The following is a 22,321-nucleotide window of genomic DNA, read 5'->3' as shown; positions in this document are numbered from 1 at the left end:
TCATTTATTTTTTGTACAATTTTTTTACAAAGAGATCACAATCACTTTTAGCTATTTGATGTGAAATAAAAAATCACAACATTCAATTTTTTTTTTTTTTAATGTTGTGCCTAAACATTAATACATTCTCAAACAGCTTGTTTTAAATCTAACAGTAACGATTGTGACCCCCTTATGTCAAAAGTAAATGGTCTCATTGTATACATTTCCCTAAATAAAATGTTTCAACCACATCAAAAACTCAATGAGGTGGTTCAATAAATTAAAATACCAACAAAGTGCGTATTACTGTGGGCAATGGACCCGAACCCGACCTGGGATCCGATAGGTAAACCCGACTTGGGTCTGAGTATGGGTCCATAATTTGGACTCACTAGGTTGGGTTTAGGTCTGAAATTTGGACTCGATTTGTATTCAGATTCAAATCCAGGTTTATAGGGACCTAACCGGGGATATATGTTTCATAAATTATATATTATAAGATATATTATATATTTAATATCTAAATAAAATTATATAATACATATTATGTTGTAAATAATGAATAGTGGGTCCGCTTATGAAAATAAAATCCAAGAAATGCTTCCGCATGGGTTAATTTATGTTTTGCTTTCATGCAAAGTGGACATTTTATGGTAAAGTGTTTTACCAAGAGTTTTGTTTTTATACGGTTTCTTCCCTTACCAAATTAAGGCATTTACCATGAAAATGTTTCCCAGGAAATATTTTCACACACATGCCTTACAAAAATTTGTTCTAACATTTTCAAAAAAGAATAAGTAGGGTTATTTACAAATCTTTTTGGCTTAGGTGACTTTGACGAGGCCACGACCATAGAACAAGATTCCTAATGGAAAAAGTATTTAAGTTTTAGAATTAGGAGCAAACAAGGTTATTTAAATTATTTCCCTCAACTGATTTAAGGGTCAAATTACCAAAATAGCCGTAGTAGTTTAGGGTTGACCAAAAAACAAGGCAACTTTCATATTTTTGATAAAATCCTTGATAAGGTACTTAAATGAAAGCTTTTCGAAGGTGACCACTTTGTTAAGTTATTGATTTGGTAACCTCATCGATTTTTATGAGATAGTTGACTATTTTAATAATATTTTCTCAAAAATTAATGAGGTGGATAAATAAACAATTTACCAACTAAATTGTCACCTTTTCAAGTCCTTACATCAGATATCTAAGTAGTAAGTACAATGATTTTTAGAATATAGCAACATGTTTAGGTAAATTAGAAATTAACGACATCATTGTTTTTCTAAGATCGTTCAACCATTTATTGATATTTTTCCGTTTAATGTCAAAATAATATACCGCTTCAGATAATTGTAACTACAGTAAAATCCTAACTTGAAGTGCTCTAGATAAACTTCAAAAAAAAAAAAAAAAAAAAAAAAACAAAATGGATGGGGGGCTTGCCAATCCGAGAGATATGAGAAGAAGCGTTTAGTTAGGTCGATTTTGATTAGGAACCCTTTAGAGAGAGAAGATAAGCTTACGAGAGATCTGAAGAAGCGTTTAGTTAGGTCGTGATCACATAGTCTGGATTTTGATTAGGAACCCTTTAGAGAGAGAACATAAGCTTTCTATAAATTCTTATAGTATTTGCAAATTGAACATTTTTTATGTACCTAAATGGTAAAATTCCATCGTTCTTATAGTATTTGTAAATTGAACATTTTCTATGTACTGAAATGGTCAATTCCCATCTTTTTTTATTTAAGTTTATGTGCTTTCAACTCCCAATCTTCCTAATTTCCATTTCCATATGGAGTATTATCTTCCTAATTTTGGTATAATTTCCATTTCCATATGGAATATTATCTTCTTGATTCCGGTATACAACTATACCATATAAAGTATTATCTTCCTGATTTCGATATACAACTATATTAGTGATCCTTTGTTTTTTCATTGCCATTCACTCTCTCTTTTATTTATTTTGGCCGGATCCCCCTTTTCTTCTAAACAAAGAAGAGTCTTCTTTGTTCGTCCCTCTTTTTCCAGGGATGCTTGTCCGAAAATCTAGGAAAAATAAATTATTAATTTATATATAAGCAAGCTTTCTATACTTTTCCTACCACATAAAACTTGTACACTTCCCCTTATCCAAGGGTCCACATAAAACTTGTATACTTCTCCAAGGGTCCACATAAAACTTGTATACTTCCCCTTATCCAAGGGTCCTATACTTCCCTTTATCCAAGGGTCCATTCTTCCCCTAACACATAAAACTTATATACTTCCTCACAGAAAACTTATATACTTCCCTTTATCCAAGGGTCCTATACTTCCCTTTATCCAAGGGTCCATTCTTCCCCTAACACATAAAACTTACATACTTCCTCACAGAAAACTTATATACTTCCCCTTATACAAGGGTCCATTTTGAATGAAAGGCTAAGATTGCCCCGATCACAATGTCACGTCTCTACACTATTTTTATTTTTAATTGTTTTTCAATAAACTAGTTTGATATTTTTATTTTTAATTGTTTTTCTATTTTTAATTGTTTTTCTATAAACTATTTTGACACCAAATTTTGGACGTCCAATTCTATATTAAATTTATAAAAAAATAATTTTCAATAAAATAAAATAACCAAAATATCTCTTAAAGTTTCAAATGGTATTTTGGTCATTCAAAGGGTATTTTGGTCATTATATTTTATCAAAAAATTATTTTTAATATTTTTTTTATAGGTGTACCCAATGAGAAGATGGGGGCGTAACAAATTTCATATTCATACAATTTGTATAAAAAAAAAACTAAAAATAAAACACATTGGACATCTGGATGGTAGGGGAAGCATAGATCTTTTATGCTATAGGGGAAGTATAGAAACCTTTCTTTTTATATATTAGGTTTAAATAAATATACCTGGGAATTCCATAAAAATAGATGATCGCAACTTTACAAATGGATAAGCTTTCAAATAATTCCTCCCATATAAATAGATGAGGCCCATATAAATAGGTGAGCAACGCAATCACATTGTTCTTCTAAGTATTTTCATCTCAAGCTAATTGATCACATTGTTCAAGGGAACTTCATCTCTATTTACAAAATAGAAATCAAAACTCTAATAAGAGGGAAAATTCAATATCTAATCCAATATGGTCATCATGTTTGTAGTTCTAAACGATATTCGGCCTTTTACAGTTTAAACTTAGAAAAAGATCTTCAACCTTGTTCTAGGGAGCTTCACCTCACTTACATGAAAACGTATTAGTAAAAAAAAAAAACAGAGAAATAAAAACTCTACTAAAAGAGAAAATTTAATCATCTAATCTAATATGTTCAATCGTCTGATCTAATATGGTCATCATGTTTGCGGTTCTAAACCATTCGATTTCAACCTTGAGAGCTTCATGAGCATCTTCTCATGGAAGTTGCCAATTGCAACATTCTTATCAGTAACTGTATTAGGAGGATCTTTATAAGGATTGGTAATGGGGGTATAGGGTGGTTGGCCCACCTTGGGCATGAAGAACCAGCCAGTGAACACATACAAGGCAAGGTCGTTGAGCTCCCGTGCCACAAAGCATAGGCCAGGAACAAACCAATGGATAATATAAATCATGAAGTGCAAGAACATGTAGCAGAAAACACCAGTCCAATATTTGATATAGAGCTCGAGGTTTTCACCGGCCCCTGCGTTCTCCTTCGCATCTTCCATCGAGAAAACACCGCACCAATATTTGATTTAGAGCTCGATCATGTCACCAACCCCTGCGTCCTCCTCCGCATTTGCCATCGAGGAAATCACCCCTGCGTTCTCCTTCGCATCTGCTATCGAGTAAAACATGGAGGATGTCAGAAACACAAAACATGTCGCATCAGTAAACACAAAAAGAAGTTGCTGCACTCGCGGCAAATCAGGGCTGCCATTGTTGAAGGACACGACAAGGACGCTCGTCGTGGCCTGGACTAAGATGATAAAGCCCAGCGTTTTTTTGTACCCACTGTCAAGGTGGGATTTTAGGATGGACCAGCCAGAGGTGGTGAGGACAAGGAAGGCGTAGAGGGAGGCATGGCTGATGGAGGCAAGCACATAGAAGACCATGCTCCAGTCGCAGGCCATGGTCCTCGACTTGCAGCGACTCTGCGATGGCTGACGGCATAAGGGCTAAGGCGGTGAGGACAGCCTGAGCACATGGACGCAGGACACATAGCGTTGCCGCTTGCAGAGAATGGTAGTCCATAGTAGAGCTAGTGCTAAGTGGGCAAAGAAGAAGATGAAGTCGATGTGAGGGATGAGTTCGGGAGGCTGAAGCCAGAGGAAATTGCCGGGGTCGGCTATGGCATCGATGGTGTAGGTGATTGAGAAGAGAGCTGCCATTGAAGCCTGAAGTTACCTGCAACGATCGATGTATCTCTCTCAATGCAAATTTAATACCAATCTAAGGATTTGAATTTGAATTTGAATTTTAAGAGTTTCATGGACGGTAGTTTATCCAGATTTTAGTTATTTAAATTTATATTTTAGTGCATCTAAATTGGAATATTCGGTATCCTCTTCAAGGTGTATCCTTTCTTCTAGGACTCTATCTCAATTCAAATCCAAGGATTAGAAATTGGTTTATCCTGATTTGAATTTCGAGGACTTCCCTTAATATTAAATCGACATATATTTTATCAATCATAATTTTCATTCGAAAAATGCAAAAAAAAGAATCTAGAATTTTTTAGTATAAGAAAATCGTATCACGGGCATTCCATTTCTCCATTACTTACCCCTCTCTAATCTCTCTTTAGCTCCCGGGTCCCTTCCCCACGATCTCTTTCTACCAAGCGTTCGGTGCTTTTTGCACGCCATTGTCATCTCTCCCTGGTTTTGAACCTTTTATTTTTCAACTTTTTATTTTTCAATTTTCTCCTTTTCTATTCCTCTAGCAAGTTTCTGGTGAAGCCCTATTGTGGGTTCTTTTTGGTCACTTTCAATGCATTTTGCTGTCATTTATTGAGAGAAAACATCTAAAGTTTCTTGAATTAGAGAGAAAAGATCTACAGTTTCTTGAGCTACGCAGAGGAGTTGGAAGAGTCTTTATTTGCTGTGCCGGATGGTTTTTCTCCCTTCATGTGAAAATTTCAGGGTGAATGTTTCTAGACAGAGAAAAGTTAGGGCTTTTTTCTGAGAAATAGAGTGGCTAAAGTGTTACAAATAGGAAGGAAGAAGGCTTACTTTTAGAACTTGTACTATGCATACAAAAAGACCAAACAAAGCAAGTTCTTCGCTCTACTTGTAAAAAAAAAAGAGTACATGGATATAGACTATTTAGGAGCTTTCTAGACTTTTTTTACAGCATTCTAGTGATATTTTCCATCTCATAACAAACAACCTATACCTTTGAACGAAATTACAAGAATAATCAAGAAAATTCTAGACTTCACTCATTCTCAATTCAAATTTGCATGCATCTCAAGATTTGGACTCCTCTCTCTCTCTCTCAATCTAAATTTTGACCTTGGAACTCTACATTATTCTTTTACGTTCTTCAAAAATTACCCTTGACATATCATTCCCAAAATGTTCCTTACATTTAAATCTAATACCCAAAATACCATTTAACATAATCTAGCTTATTTTTAACATCTCCTGTTAAGCTTTATTTTCCATCTCGGTTACTCCTAACATAAATTTCAATTTTTGAAACATTTCATGTTTGAGAAGTTTTGTAAAAATGTCGGCAATTTGATTTTGCGTCTTTATATAAACAAGTTCAACCGTGTTATCTTTCAATTGGTCCCGAATGAAATGAAACCGTGTATCAATGTGCTTACTCCTAACATAAATTTCAATTTTTGAAACATTTTATGTTTGAGAGGTTTTGTAAAATGTTGGCAACTTGATCTTGTGTCTTTCTATAAACAAGTTCAACTTTCTTCTCTTTCACTTGGTCCCGAATGAAATGGATCCGTGTATCAATGTGCTTGCTTCTCTCATGAAACACCGGGTTCTTTGCCAATGCAATTGCTGACTTGTTATCTACATGGATTTTGGTGGGGTTTCTTGAAGCTTTGAAAGCCCTTTAAGATGATTTTGTAGCTACAACGTATGACAAGTTCTTGATGTGACGGTTGCATACTCGGCCTCACATTGATAGTGGCACGATCGGTTGCTTCTTTGATGACCATGTGAATGTCGTACTCCCCATGTAGAACACATACCAAGAAGTGCTTTTCCTATTATCCAAGCCTCCGGCCCAATCGCTATCAACAAAACCTACAAGATCACAAACATTAAAACATGAATAAAACAAACCATGATCAATTGTACCTTTGATATACCGGAGAATCCTTTTGCTGCTTTCAAGTGAGAGGTATTTGGAGTCTCCATGTACCGGCTTACCAAACCAACTCGATAGAGAATATCCGGTCTTGTACATATTAGGTATCGGAGGCTTCTCATTAAACTTTTGAAAAATATAAGATCAATCCTTTCTCCATCACATTCTTTTCTCAAATTTAGAGCACTTTCTACCGGAGTATTTATCATATTACAATTCTCCAATTTAAATTTGTAGAGAATTTCTTTTGCATAAGATTTTTGTGACACAAAAATTCCATCATCCATTTGTTTAATTTCAATGCTAAGAAAATAATAAAATAATTATCAATTCTACTATTCCATGCCCTAGGTGCTTGTTTTAAACCACACAAAGTCTGTTTCAATTTGTAAACTTTAGTTTCTTGCCCTTTTTACACAACCAATTGGTTGTTCAATATACTCCTCTTCAAGAACACCATTAAAAAATGTCGATTTCACATCCATTTGAAAAAGTTTCCATTTCATTTGGGCTGCAAGAGAAATGATTAATCTAATAGTTTCCAAACGGGTAACGAGGGCAAATACCTCATCATAGTCAATTCTGGGTCTTTGCTTGTACCCTTTAGCAATTAACGTTGTTTTATACCTTTCGATATTCCCATTAGCATTTCTTTGTCTTGTAAATCCATGTCACACCAATTGCTTTGTGGCTCTTAGGAAGTGTTGTAAGCTCCCATGTGTCATTCCTCTCAATTGCTTTAATCTCTTGATCCATGGTCTTTTTCCACACTTTACTTTTACATACTTTATTAAAATAAATAGGATCCAAATTTGCATAAAGACAAAGCAATGTGAGATCTTCATTTCAACATCAAACCTATAAGTAACCGAATAAATTTCTTGAAGGCTTTTTATTTTCATGGGCCTATGATATGAACTACTAGAAAAAGCATCATGAATAGGAACTCAAAAAGCCTTCTTGATGCTCAACTTGTTTTGCATCATGAATAGGAACTCAAAAAGCCTATGTTTTATTTTCATGGGCCTATGTTTTGCTACTTTTTATTTTTCTTGAAGACTTCCAATTTTTCTTTAAGAAAATAAACCAATGTTTTGCTACTATAATCATCAATAAAGGTTAGAAAACATCGATTTTTTCCATGTGAGATGGGCTAAAATGGTCCACACACATCCGTATGCATGAGTTGGAGAGGCTTTTGTGATATCCTTGATTTTCTACTCTTGAAGCTTTCTCAATTTCCTACAATGCACCCTTCACATACTCCATCAGGTTGCTTTATCAATGGAAAACCATCCACCATTTTTGCTTTTGACAACAATTTCAAACTACCAAAATAAAGATGCCTAAAATGAAAATGCCATAATCATGAATTATCATTCAAAATAGATTTAAGGCATTTCATATTTTCACTTTTGATATTCATTGGAAACATTCTATTATTAGCCATAATCAGTTTGACAATCAAATTGTTTCTTTGGTCCCTCAAGTGAAGGCTACCATTTTTCATAAAAATATTGTAGCATTTTTTCTAATAATTGCCAAACACTCAAAATGTTATTTTACATGTTCAGTACATAATTTACATTGGAAATAAATTAATGACCACCATTTTTCATTTTAATCAAAATTTTACCTTTGCCTTTTAAGGGTCTTATTGATAATTCTCCAAATGTTATATTCCCATGACTTAATTCATTCAATTCCACAAAGAATTCCTTTCTACCACACATGTGATTGCTTGCACCGGTGTCAAGATATCAAGTATCCATTTGATTATCATTATTTCATTATAAGCTAATAACAAAGTTGGTTCTTCTTCATCATTGTTCTTTTCAACAAAATTAGCTTTTTCAAATACATCATTTTGGGAACGGTATCTACGCTCGGAACTATAATGGCCAAATTTTTTGCAATTATAACATGAATAGTAGATTTTCTATACCTTGAATAATTGTATGGTCTTGAAAAATTACCTCTTCCTCGTTCTCTTTGAGCTTGTGGGTGGTTTTGATCTCTCACACCTCCATAGTTAAAGTTGCCTCTTCCACGTCTTCTCCTTCCAATGCCACGATATATTTGGCTTCTTCCTCCACGAGATTCTTCATTCTCTTCCTTCATTTTAAGTTTTGTTTATATTGCATACTCCAAAGAGTTTTGAGTTATTTTTTGCAATCTTTGTTCATGGGCTTGTAAGGAACCATGAGTTGATCAATAGTCATAGCCTGTAAATCTTTTGATTCTTCAATGGCTACAACAATGTGCTCATACTAACGATCAGTGATCGTAGTATTTTCTCTATTACTCTTACATCATCTATATTTTCTCCATATCTTCTCAATTGGTTTACAACAACTAAGACCTTTGAGGAGTATTCCGAAATATTTTCGGATTCATTCATATGCAATGCCTCAAACTCAGCTTTAAGAGTTTGAAGGCGCATTTTTTTCACCTTTTCAACTCCTTTGAAAGAATTTTGAACTCCTTTAAAAGAATTTTAAAGAATCTCCCATACCTTTTTGGAATTTGGAGCGAAATAATTTTTCTCAAAAGTGCTCTCATCAATTCCTTGGTAAATAAGAAGGAGAGCTTTCTTGTCCAACCTTCTCGACTCCTTTAGCATGCTTCTTGATTTTGATCCAAAATGGCTTCTTCTTGCGGGGTTGCCGATTCTACATACCCATTTTCAACAACATCCCAAGCATCTTTAGACCCCAACAATGCCTTCATTTGAATACTCCAATTCTCATAGTTATCTTTGCTGATAAGGGGAATTAGTCAAATTCTCATAGTTATCTTTGTTGATAAGGGGAATTAGTGGTTAGATCAAGGAGTCATTATTAAGTGCTTTGGCTCTGATACCCCTTGTTAGAAATAGGGAGGAAGAATGCTTACTTTTAGAATTTGAATTATGCACACAAAAAGACCAAATCGACTCAATTTCTTCACTATAAAAATATAGTATATGGATATCTAGACCACTTAGGAGCTTTTTGGACTCTTTCTAGATCATTATAGTGATATTTTCACTCTCATAACATACAACCTATACCTTTTTTCTCTCATAACTTATAACCTATACCTTTAGATGAACCTTTTTCCTCTCATAACTTATAAGCTATACCCTTGGATGAAATTACAAGAATAATCAAGAAAAATCTAGACTTCACTCATTCCCAATTTAAATTTGCATGCATTGCATGCGGCACTCAATCGTGGGACTCTTCTCTCTCAAACTTGGAATAATTGTGACCTTATAACTCTACACAATTCTTTTATAATTACCCTTAACATAACTTTTCAAAAATGTCCCTTACATTTAAAACTAATACCCAACCCAAAATACCCTTGAACATAATCAACCTTAACATAAAGGAAGTTTAGTTTGAGCATTGGGGGCTGTTTCGAGTCATTCAAGAGATGCTTCAGTCTCAGAAGGAGACTGTCCATTATCAGATCGAGCAGCTCGAGATGCTTGCTGTCACCCAATGCAAGCTCACTGGTACTAATCAACTTTCTAATGAATTGGAAAGCTGTCAAACATGTGCAGGCAATATTCTATAAAAAAGACGCAATTTTCTTTGATTTATGAAGTCTTGAAGATGGCAAAGGAAACCAGAAGAGAGAGGTTTTATTAGACCAATAACCCCTATTTTTGATGAAAAATTATTGATTCTATAAAATTCAAGAGAGGGATTGATAATCAAACAGAGGCAATAATGAGACCAATAACCCTATTTTTAATGAAAAATTTATCGATCCTATAAAAAATTCAATAAGAGGGATTGATAATCAAACAGAGGCAATAAAACTTATATCTGGATAATGAGTAATTCAAAAATATGGAAAGTCAGTTGTGCCTTTTATTCATATTTTTGAAAATTCAAATATCAAAATTCAGTATTCAATAAAGAAAGGGTAAGATAAAGAGAACCATGATAGAAAATATTTTATATATCAGAAATATTAGTACCAATATATTTTATATATTAAAGATATCATATGTTCTATATTTTTCAGTATTAGTTGTCAAAAATTGAAGCATGAAATCGGATTTAATTTTATACGTTTATCTTTTTAAGATGTTATTAATACTTATCAACATATCCTAAACGTAACTGTATCGAATATTCTCTAAACATATCCTAACCTTAACCGTATTGAATATTCTCTACTCCACATTCTTATCATATTTTCCATTTTAATCCTATCCTTTTATTGTGATATCTATGCAAGGGGCTTGGTTTGTATGCAGCCAAGCCTGCATATGTAGAAATGTGGGCCTTTTAATAAATCTATTTTTGAGATGGATTTTAAGACAATTTTTTTTTTTTTTTTATGATATGTAATCTCTAATATAGAGATCATGAATGTGAGAAAATAAATAAATTTTCAAAACTAAAAATAACAATTCTAGTAAAAAATATTTGAACCGTTAATTCCATTGTTTTTAGATGGAACACCTACTTTTAATAGATGCTTGACACTTTGTGAACGGCATATGTAGAAATGCAGTCCAGCCTGCATCAAACAAATTTCCATATATTAAAAAGGGCACGATCTTGAACGGAGGTTCCAACATCTTCTTTAACATGTGGATTCTTGCACCTTTAAAGCCACATAGTTCTTAATACGAGATGAGTTTTATCTCTTTTGTTTCTATTAGTAGAGCACAGTACTCTCTAAGATCTTACAGTTTTTGCTTTAGATAGATCAATACGGTATTTCTTGTGTACTTCGAATCCTCTCTTTCATATTCTAATGCTCGAAATATGGGTGCCATATCGTAATTGTAACAAATATGAGTAATGATGGTATGAGACTTTCCTACACTCACATGTGTAGGACTTCAAGGGATCACCATTAAATTTGACATAGATCTTTAGAAAAATTATGACATGAGTGTGAGACTTGACTTTTTTTAGAGATCTGTGCTAAATTTAATGATGATTTTTTGGGGTTCTATACACATGGGTGTGGGAGGGTATCATAGGATCATTACTCTTGTGAGAGTATTCTTTATTTTGTATAATTATTAGATTCGGAAGTTTCAAATATTTTATTAATTAAAAGGCCATGAAGATATTGAATTTTTTAAATACTTCTTAAAATTATTCATAATTTTCTACAAAAATAGGTGAAACAAAACTATCTTTCATTCCTTATTTTTTACTACTAAATAAATTTTTATTTTATGCATTTAAAATTTATCTAAATCTAATTTCTCTATAAAGGTCAAGAAAAGCATACTATGTCTTAATTTATAAATACTATGGTCCCAAAAAATATATATAACTAATTTACATTTTTTAGCATGATTTTCCAAATGTTTGAAGTTAATTATATTGTCTGGACTAAAAAAAAAATACATATCATGACTAGAAATAACCAACTTCATTTATTTTTAAAATTTTGAATGCTTTATAATTTTAAATACAAAGTTTTACGAGCAAATTTTTTTTTTAAATTGAAAATCTGAAGTGTTTGAAATAAAATTTATTGTATCCACTACAAAAGAAGAAACTCAGTTAAGATCTCTTATATTTGTAAATTTTAAAATTTTGATGTTTTAAACTTTCATGAATGGCATATTAAGAGATTTTAAAATATAAAAATGAGATTATCTTTTAGCAAAAAGTTCATGTTTTGAAAATTATTTATGATTATCTAAATATTTTCACATTGAATTTCTAGATGCAAAGAACTATGATATTTTAGCTTAATTTTTTGGGATGTGAGAATAATGATATTTTTAGTTTCACCTAACATTAGATAAGTATGTTAAAGCTATATTATAATTAACTTTTTCATTTATTTTTATTTTTCGTCAATCCTTACTTGTATTTATTTATGCATAAGTAAGGAAATAAATATTTTGGATTTCTAAGATTGTGTTTTAATTTTAGCATCAAAAAAAATAATAGGTTATAATTTTATTTATTAATTTAATGCTATTGTAATGGGGGGTTTTCTTCATGTTGTTGCACTTTAAACTCCATGAATATGGTCCCCAAAATTATTAGACCCTGAAATTTGATCTTATTTTTCTTGGTTCTTGTTTAGAACTTCCATAAGTATTCATGGATTTTTATGCATCTAAAACTTATCTATGAATAAATTTTAAAATTTTAATTAAGAACGTTAAATGCAAATAAAAGATTGCATGAATTTTTGCCAAAAAAATATGATGCTTTTTTTAGTAACTTCTATATGTTGTGTAATTCATGCCCTTGACTTAACTTTTATAATTATTTTTAATATTTTTATAAAAATTAAAAAGATAGAATATCAAACTTTTAAATTTTCATACTTATTTGTCAATAAAATTATGCTTTAAAGTTGAATGGCTAATTCTTTTTTTTTCTTTACTACAAAAAAGTGTGCTTCTTTTTTCTTTACTAACAAAAAGGTTGTTTCTTGTAAAGAATTTTGGGGAGATTTACCTTATTATTCCCTTTGTGTATGAGTTTCTTATGGAGAAGTATTGCTTGACACTTGTGTGGGTCATGTAGAAGTTAAGATACCATGTCTTATCTCATTCAGTCAAGCTCATCTAAAAATAGACCCACTCAAGTACCAATTGGAGAGACCAGTCATGAACGGACGTTTGGCGAAGTGGAGAATGCTATTGAGCGAGTTCGAGATCGAATATGTTACTAAAAAATCAATCAAAGGACAAGCCATTGCTGACCATTTAGTTGAACACACACTGCCAGATAACACTCCCGTCAACATGGATCTCCCTGATGAGAATCTCTTCACAATCGAGGAATCAATTTGGGAGCTATACTTCGATGGTGCAAGGAATGAATACGGGTTAGGTATAGGAATCATATTATGCTCACCTAAGAAAATTTTAATGCCAACAACCATCAGATTGAATTTCTCATGTACCAATAACGTTGTTGAATATGAAGCTTTGATAATCGGGCTCGAGAATGCCATGTGAATGAAAATCCAACTAATACGAGTGATTGGTGACTCTTTATTCGTCATAAACCAAGTTCAAGGGATTTGGAAGGTGAAAGAAGAAAAGCTTAAGCCTCAAGAAAATGTGGAAAAGATGATCTCATATTTCAAGAAAATCACCTTTTAGCATGTAACTAGGGAAAATAATCGGTTCGCCGATGCCCTTGCGACCCTTGCTTCAATGGTTGATATCCTCCAGAAATTACCATGCTGCCATTCTATATCAGGAATAAACATGATCCTTCCCCATCAAGGATTGAAGAAGAAATAAAACAAGAAAATAATAACGATGGGGAAATGTCTCTCGTAGCTTCAGATGCGCTAGTTAATGCAAAACCATCGTTCCATGATGTTCTGTCCTTGCTGAAAGATAGGTTATACACTGAAGGAGCCACCAAAAAGGATAAAGAAGCCCTTTGAAGGTTTTCTATGAGATTCTTAGTAAGAGGTGATTTCTTGCTCAAAAAGTTCTTTGATGGCATCATTCTACGGTGTCTTGATCAGCCAAAAATCGACCAAGTCCTGACAGAGTTATACAATGAAGAAGATCAATCTGGCGCAATCGTCTTAGCTCAAAAAATCAGGTGCCAAGGCCATTATTGGACCACCATGGCTGAAGATTATTGGAAGTTCGTAAAGAGGTGTCCCAAATGTCAGCTTTATGGAGACTTCATCCATGCACCGTCCGTACCACTCAACTCAACACCGCATGTATGGCCCTTTGCCATGTGGGGTCTTGATATCATCGGATTGATCTCACCGAAGCCTCAAACGACCACCGTTTTTTATTAACGGCTACAAAGTACTTCACCAAATGGGTAGAGGCCGCATCATTTGTCAAAATTGAGGGACAACATATTGCCCGTTTCATAAAGAACAATATTGTATTCAGGTTCGGTGTTCTTGAGTCAATCATTACTGACAATGGATCTAATCTCAAAAATGAAAAGGTCTCTAAGGTGTGTAAAAAGTTTGGGATAACGCAAAAATTCTCCACACCTTACTACCCTCAAGGAAATGGACAAGCAGAGGCTACAAACAAAGGACTTCTCAAAATTATAGACAGAATAATCGAAGGTAGCAAAGATTGGCATAAAAAGCTAAATGACGCACTATGGGCCTACCGGACAACTGGGAAGACTCCTACTAGCATGACCCCGTAGTCATTGGTGTATGGTATGAAAGCAGTGTTACCCGTTGAAGTTAAGATACAATCTTTCTGAGTGCTTATTTTAAAGATTCAAATGAGGAACAAAAGATCGAAGCACGAATCGCTGTCCTCGTTATTTTGGATGAAAGACGACTACGAGCAACACAAAATATTGTTGCTTACCAGCGTAGAATCGAGAGGACATACCAAAGTAAAGTTGTTCCTTGACAGTTCAGGGAAGTGGACATGGTACTCAAGAAAATCTTCCAAATGGACATGGTACTCAAGAAAATCTTCCAAGTGGACATGGTACTCAAGAAAATCTTCCATACTCCTGCAAATCCACACTCTTTAGGCAAGTTCAAACCTAATTGGGAGGCGCCATTCGTGGTAATCCGAGTGCACGCAGGCAATTTCTTACAAAGATCAAGAATCAGGAGGGGTGCGAGCTCAACGACCCCATCAATGCAATGTATCTCAGAAAATACTACCCGTAATGGGCTCAAAGGAGTGGTGAAAACCTGAAAAGGCATCGCAAAAAAAAAAAAAAAAAAAAAAATGGATGTGGTTAAAACCTAAAAAGGCATCACGGGTTAAAAAAAAAAAAAAAAAATCTCCAAGAAGGAGCTTTTGAATAAAAAACACTCCAGTACAAACAAGTACTTGCAAGTTCCAACAATATGACACAAGCAGACCGTGATGATGAAGACTCCTCCTAAACTCTGCAGGTTCCCAACAAAACCAACTTAGAAAGATGCGGGAGTGTGATATGAATGGAAAACCGAAGTGACTTCGACAAATCCTGAAAGAACATCGGGATCTCTCTAAGATGGAAGCTCAACAAGAATCTAGAGAACTCTTCATGGACCTGCGAAGCATAGGATGAAAGCTCCAAAGGTAAAAAGACAACTTCGAAAATTTTGAGTTCTAACGATCCCACAAGGAAATTCTTTCATAATTTTGGATAAAAAATAATAAAGAAATGGACTACCAAAGGGGCCACAGGTGGCAAAACTATAAGGCCTGTCCCTTTTAAAAACGCTTTTTCAATCTGGTTGTTAAAACCCTTAATTTCCAAAACCCTTTTATAAAGGACTTCCTTTATCATTACAAGAGGTTAAACTATTAGTTGATCTAGCTTGTTCTCGAAGCCAACTTCCTTCGCCTATTATGAAGGCTTGAAACTAGCCAGATACTCCATGGTTGTATGAGTATAACTACCAACTACCACATATCGGAGATGAGTGAACCTCGTCAATGATGATATTGGCTAGTTTGAGAGCGTTTTTTCTCTCGACTGGTCCCTTGAGGTGAAATGAGGCAAGCTCATCCCCGTGTGTGCGTACGATGCCCCAAAGTACAATTCAAAAAACGTCAAACTCGTGCGACGTAAAAGAGCCGAGACGTAAAAAACGTTGAACTCGTGCGACGTAAAAGAGCCGAAACAGGATAAACGTCAAACTCGTGCGATGTAAAAGAGCGAAGACATGATAAATATCAAACTAGTGCGATGTAAAAGAGCGAAGACAGGATAAATATCAAACTAGTGCGATGTAAAGGAGTCGAGACAGGATAAACGTCAAACTCGTGCGACATAAAAGAGCCGAGACAGAAAAAAAACAAAACAAAAAAGAAAAAAAAGAAAAAAAAGTAAAGAAAGTCAAACTCGTGCTACATTAAAAAGCCGAGACAGGAAAAATGTCAAACTCGTGCGACGTTAAAAAGCCGAGACATGCAAAACGTCAAACTCGTGTGACTTAAAAGAGCCGAGACAGGGACCGTCCAACCCCGTATGACGTGAAAGGTTGGTATATCTAGGGCAGAACCACTCTGTTCAATGGAAGAATGTCAAATTCGTGTGACATAAAAGAGCTGAGACAGGGACTGTCCAGCCCGTATGATGTGAAAGGTCGGATGTATCTAGGGCACAACCACCCTGTTCAATGGAAAAACATCAAACTCGTGCGACATAAAAGAGCCGAGACAAGTATCGTTTAGCCCCATATGACATGAAAGGTCGGGTGTATCCAGGGCACAACCATCCAGTTCGAAGGAAAAACATCAAACTCATGCGACGTAAAAGAACTTAGGCAGGTACCGTCTAGCCCCGTATTGACGTAAAAGGGTCGGGTGTATGGTCCACCGTTGCATGACGCTAAACTGCTTAAAGAGCTCTATGGTTGCAGGAGTTAAAAATGTTAACCAACCGTGTTTTCTGAAATATCTTTCTGTTTCAAAATTTTCACTATGTCTTATGTTTTCCAAAAATTTTAAATTTATTTGTTAAAATCGTAACCTGTCCTTGCTCCAGGTTTTATTTCAAATCTCCCCCTACTTTCAAAAATTCTAACAAAAATCTTAAAAAAACGAAGGAACTTGGACACCCATATATGATGATTACCGCTTTGCCACGTTGTTGTCTCGTCTCTTACTTTGGATTTGGTCAGACAAGTCTCTTCCTATAAAAAGCCTTTCCCTACAGATAGCCTTAGGAAACCCTAAGGAGATCAAAGAAAATGCCAGGGTTAAAAATTCAAACCACAGAAACCCCTGAAGTTAAGTGGCATGGCTAGAAAATCTAACTCGAGTTTCAAGCTTATGTAACTCACTGACATCTCACGCCGAAAACCCTAGGAGGAAAAATGCCCTAGGTGGGTGAGCTTGGTGAGCGCAACGACTTGGAAGGATAGTTGGTGTGGGCCTTGACCACGTGACCTCAGGAAGAAATTTAAAATGTTTGCTTTATCTTTGATGTTCACCTACCCCTCGAAGGACCGGGGACGCCAAAGTGTCTACTTCTTTGCTACTCACTTGTTACTCAAAGGACATGGAGTGCTAAAGAGGGGCAACTGTAGATACCCCATTTTAAATCTGGCAAATTCTATGGTTTTCTGAACCCTTAGGAAGACATTATCCTAGTAGACCGAATTTAATTACCCCAAAACTACCCAAATCCTATCCCAATTTGAAGTAGAGCCAAAGAGCTTTCCAACGATCCAATAATCGCTTGAATCTAACCTAGGGATACAAAGATATAACAAATGACAATTTAGTCCCTGTAAGACCCAACTGTCGAGCCACGGTCCAGGCTATAACGGACCTAACAGGCCCAGATGCGGGCTGATGACACAATAAACATGTTTTCTTTAATTAAATAAGGATAAAACTTCAAGATAAATCCAAACAATTCTGAAAAAACTTCAAAAAACTTAGGAAAAATCACCAATTGAATCGTATAAATACCCCCTCTCCCTAACCCAGAAAGAGAGGAAAAAAGAGACCAAAAAAACCTTAGAAATTCTCGAAATTGAGAAAATTACCCAAAAATAAGAAAAACCCTTAGAAAATTCCTAAAAACTTAAAAAAAATCCCCAAATCTTCCAAAAAATTAGAGAATATCTCAGAATTCATATTCAACCTCTGGAAATCATAAAACCCTTAGAAAACTAAAGAAATTCTCTTCTAGACCCCGAGAAAAACTTATAGCTTTAGAAAAATATATAGATTGAAAACCCTAGAGAAGATAGAAACTCGAGCCTCCTGAAGTCCTAAACCCCAAGAATGAGAAAGCCTAGACCTAGGGCACAAAAACCCTAGATCAAAACTAGAATTAAGGCACAACAAACCTAGATCTAACCCTTTACACCAGAGATCTGCTGGTCAACATCCGAATCAGAGAGGCAAAGAGGACCGGTTCTGATACGGGCGAGCTCTCGAAGGCTCGAGAATCTTGGGCCAATCAGCCCGGTTTGGTATTATTTCTTCCTCTCTCTCTTTCTTCTTCTTTTACTGTTTTCTTCTTTTATTTATTTTTGGTTTGTTAACTTGTCTTAAAAATCATATTTTAATGCTCTGGATCATGCTGGCTCTACCACATATCTGAGAGTATATCTGCTCGTTTCTGGACAAATTTGGCCTCAGATCTGAATTCAATCTGTCCCACTTTCGTTACCACTTTATTTACATCTTTTTAATTAGTTTAAGGTGTTAAAATTCGAGAGATCTTAATCGAAAGATCTGTCATATTTTCATTATAAACAGGAAGGACAAATGTTTCATGTTGCATTCGCAATTGTGGATGCCGAAAATACAGGTAACTGGTTATGGTTTATGGAATCGTGAAAGATTGCTATTGGGACGGATCATGAAATTACTGTTTTATCAGATAGACACCCTGGTATAGTTGATATTGTTTGTCAAGTCTTTGAGAATGCCCATCATGCCTTTTGTGAGCGTCATTTAGTAGAGAATTTCAAAAAAGAAGCAAAATACATACCTAATGATGTTAAGAAGGCAATTGTATGTGACTTTATCAGGGCATGTAGGGCTTATAGACAACAAGAGTATTTTGATAAGATGATGGAAATTAGATCACTTTCTGAGGATACATTCCAGTGGTTCATGGAAGCCTCACCAAATCGTTGGGCCACATCATAGTTCAAGAGTAATCGATATGACCAAATAGCAACTAATGTGGCTGACTCATATAACAAGTGGATTCTAGAAGTACGAGATATGCCAATTCTCCAGTGCATTGACTTAATTAGGAGACAAATCATAGAATTATCGGCCACTTACAGCTTGAAAGCTGAAACTTGGACTACAACACTTACCCCAAAAGCACAAAATGAACTAAAAAATGTCATAAAACAATCCCTTTTTGTTAGAGTCACTATGGCATCAAATGGAGCAGTTTATGAAGCTAGAAGTGATCGCATGAATTACAAGGTAAATATTCTTACACGAGAATGTGAATGCTGGGGTTGGCTATTGTTAATAGGGATCCCGTTGACTATTGTCTAGGATATTTCACAGTTGTGAAATTTTGGGAAACATATTCTGTAGCTATCACGCCAGTTATCTTGATCGACTTGTCTGGGGCATAGTTTACATAGACAGCTTCATTCGGAGGGAGTAAGAGTACTTCCACCTCACTCAAGGCGCCCCCCTGGCTGACCTAAAAAGAAACACATCGAGTTACAGGCAGTACCAGTGTGACCTATTCACTGTAGTCGGTGCAAGGAACTGATCATAATAGGGCAACTTGTAAAGCACCCACTTGAAGTTCTACAAATATAAATTTTTCATCCCTTTTATTTTGACTTCTCTTTTTAATGTGATTGTTGTTGTTGTACTTGTAGTTGTGTTTATTTTGGTTAAAGAAGTATACTTTATTTACATTTTCTTTTCTTTGTAATGTGATTGCTGTTATTTTACTTGTAATTGTGTTTATTTTGGTTAAAGAAGCACACTTTATTTACATTTTCTTTTCTTTGTAATGTGATTGCTGTTATTGTACTTGTAGTTGTACAAATGTAAATTTTGTAGCCTTTCATTTTGACTTCTCATTTTAATGTGATTGTTGTTATTGTACTTGTACTTGTGTTTATTTTGGTTAAAGAAGCACACTTTATTTACATTTTCTTTGTAATGGGATTGCTGTTATTGTACTTGTAGTTGTACAAATGTAAATTTTGTAGCCCTTTCAGTTTGACTTCTTTTTTTAATTTGATTGTTGTTATTGTACTTGTGTAAGTCTAATTTTTGCAGTTGTAGTTATTTTTGACAATTCATATGTTGTGCACATGTAAACTCTAATAATATAAATAGATAATAGTGATGCAAGACACAGAACCGTCAAGTGGAACAAGGGGCCCATCCACTTCCTCCGATCAAAGGGAAAAGGTATAATACTCAATTTACTTTAGTTCATGATTTACATTAATTAGACAATTATTATAATGTTAATAATTATTAACATATTTTATTGAATCCATTTCAGAAGAAAAACAATTTTCGTATTAATGAATCAACTAAGACCCTGGGAAAATGGGAGTTGGATATACGACAGGTAGCTTTAGTTGAAAAAACCAATTTGATATCCTGGAAAGACATAGGGGTCACACATATCGATTGCAGTCTACTGAGGGCCTTTATTGGAAAGTGGTGCAAGGTCACTAATACCGCACGATTAACTATTGGTGAGATGACTCCAACCCTGTACGATCTGTGGCACATATTACGGATACCTGTGATAGGTGAGCCTGCAACAGGCATAAGACCTAAAGACTACATGGCTTTCATCATGGAGTATTTGGGAGATTGCCTTAATGGTGATAAGTTGAGCCGACTAAAACATATTTGGTTGAGGACGAAATTTGAGCAACTACCAAAAAAACCTACCAAACTAAAATTGCTTCAACACACTAGGATAGGAGAGACCTAAATGTGTTGAAGCAATTTTAATTTGGTAGGTTTTTTTGCATCTCAAGGATAGACGCTGACAAGTTACCTACAATTGTTCTAAGATCTTGATGAGGCAAGAAAGTATGCATGGGGTGCAACAACGCTTGCATTCTTGTATCGTTCCTTATCTAAGGTTGTGGACGGGGATACACATTTTAGTGGGTCAGCAACACTACTACAGGTAACTTGTATTGTTCATTTATTTTTATAATCAATATTGCGATATTTACAATTCCTTGGGCTTCAAAGTAATTGTTTCTTGCTATAATTTTATATTCTAGCCATTTCTTTTGCAGTGTTGGATCTATGAGCATATTCCAGCTCTAGGCAGCAAGCCTACAACTATCAGTATAGAAATACCTAAAGCTTGTAAATGGAAGAAACAACCACGTAGGAAAGACCTATTAACAACATTTGATGACATCTCAATTAACATGGTTTGTTATTTGCTAGTGTGTTTATGTAATTGAAGATACATGCAAATACAAATAAGTTATTATTGTGTTTTGCTTTTGTTGGAGGTGACTTGGCAACCATATGAGGAGTATAGTCTACGAGATACACTAAGTAAAGAAAACACGTTGTGCCGGTCACATCTGATATGTTTCAACATTGCAGAGTTCTATATGCCTGATCGTGTATTGCAATAATTTAGGATGATGCAAGCGATTCCTATTGGGCCACTCAAGTGGGATAGGAGAGTAAAGGTCGGCTTACATCCCACAAGTTGGATTGACGAGTTGAGTGCCGAGATAAGCAACTGACGACGACGAGAACGCAACATTGTCAAGACATACGAGGATAAATATGGTGGAATGCCTACAAATGAATATATGAGCTAGTACACAATGTTCACCCATAGATATAGAAATACTCCAATGTTCTCCCCCTCGCAGTCGCAATCAAATTATAGAAATACTCCCATGTGCCCCCCTCACCGTCACAATCCCATTTACGCCCCTCACAAACCATCATAACGAGAAGACATTGATATATTATGTAATTTGTGTATTTTCTTTTTTATTGACTTAATATGCATTGAAAATAATTTTTGATTTTTTTTTTCACTGTCTACCTGCAGCGATTAACCTGTATAGGGATGCTACAAGCTGCACTTAGGGGTGAAGTATTAGCAGGTGAATCAAGACATTACGTATAAGCGGCACATGATTTGCTGTTGCAAAATACTCCTATGGAGACAAATGTCGAGGAGAGGGTGGAGGGAGATGGTGAAGACGAGCGCGAAGAGAGAGATGGTGGAGATAATGAAAGCAAAAGCGAGGAGAGAGAAGATGGAGATGAGGAAAGCGAGACTGAGGAGGGAGATGAGGAAAGCGAGATTGAGGAGGAAGATGATGAAAACTACATTGAGGACAGAGATAATTAAAGCGACATTGAGGAGGGAGATGATGAAAGCAACATTGAGGAGGGAGATGATGAAAGCGACACTGAGGAGGGACATGAAAAGAGAACAAAAAGCAGAAATGACAATAGCTGAAGCCTGTAAATTCAAGTTGTGCCAGCCTTATAAGAGGAATCAAGGCAGCATACAAGATCACAAAAAGATGGAGATGTCCAGGAAGATGTAAAGGGAAAGGGTATTACAAGATGGCCAAAAAAATAGTTGAGGTGAAGAAAGTGATTCAGTTGTATCTTT

The 22,321-nt window shown here is 35.1% G+C and overlaps 1 long non-coding RNA gene across 1 annotated transcript; it reads right to left on the bottom strand.

Annotated features, from left to right (window-relative positions):
• Positions 1-2,966: 2,966 nt before the first annotated feature.
• Positions 2,967-9,189, bottom strand: LOC148780568 (uncharacterized). Its single transcript, XR_016039929.1, has 3 exons — positions 8,276-9,189; positions 4,747-6,235; positions 2,967-4,367 (listed from the first exon to the last, which is right to left on the bottom strand). It is a non-coding gene; the product is annotated as an uncharacterized LOC148780568 (long non-coding RNA).
• Positions 9,190-22,321: the final 13,132 nt, after the last annotated feature.

Source organism: Amborella trichopoda, chromosome 9 (assembly GCF_054954075.1).
Source record: "Amborella trichopoda isolate Santa Cruz 75 chromosome 9, AtrichopodaSantaCruz75HAP2 v2.0, whole genome shotgun sequence".
In the NCBI taxonomy this organism is placed as follows: domain Eukaryota; kingdom Viridiplantae; phylum Streptophyta; class Magnoliopsida; order Amborellales; family Amborellaceae; genus Amborella; species Amborella trichopoda.
The sequence above is the reverse complement of the archived record's forward strand: the minus strand, read 5'-3'. Positions and strand labels throughout refer to the sequence as shown.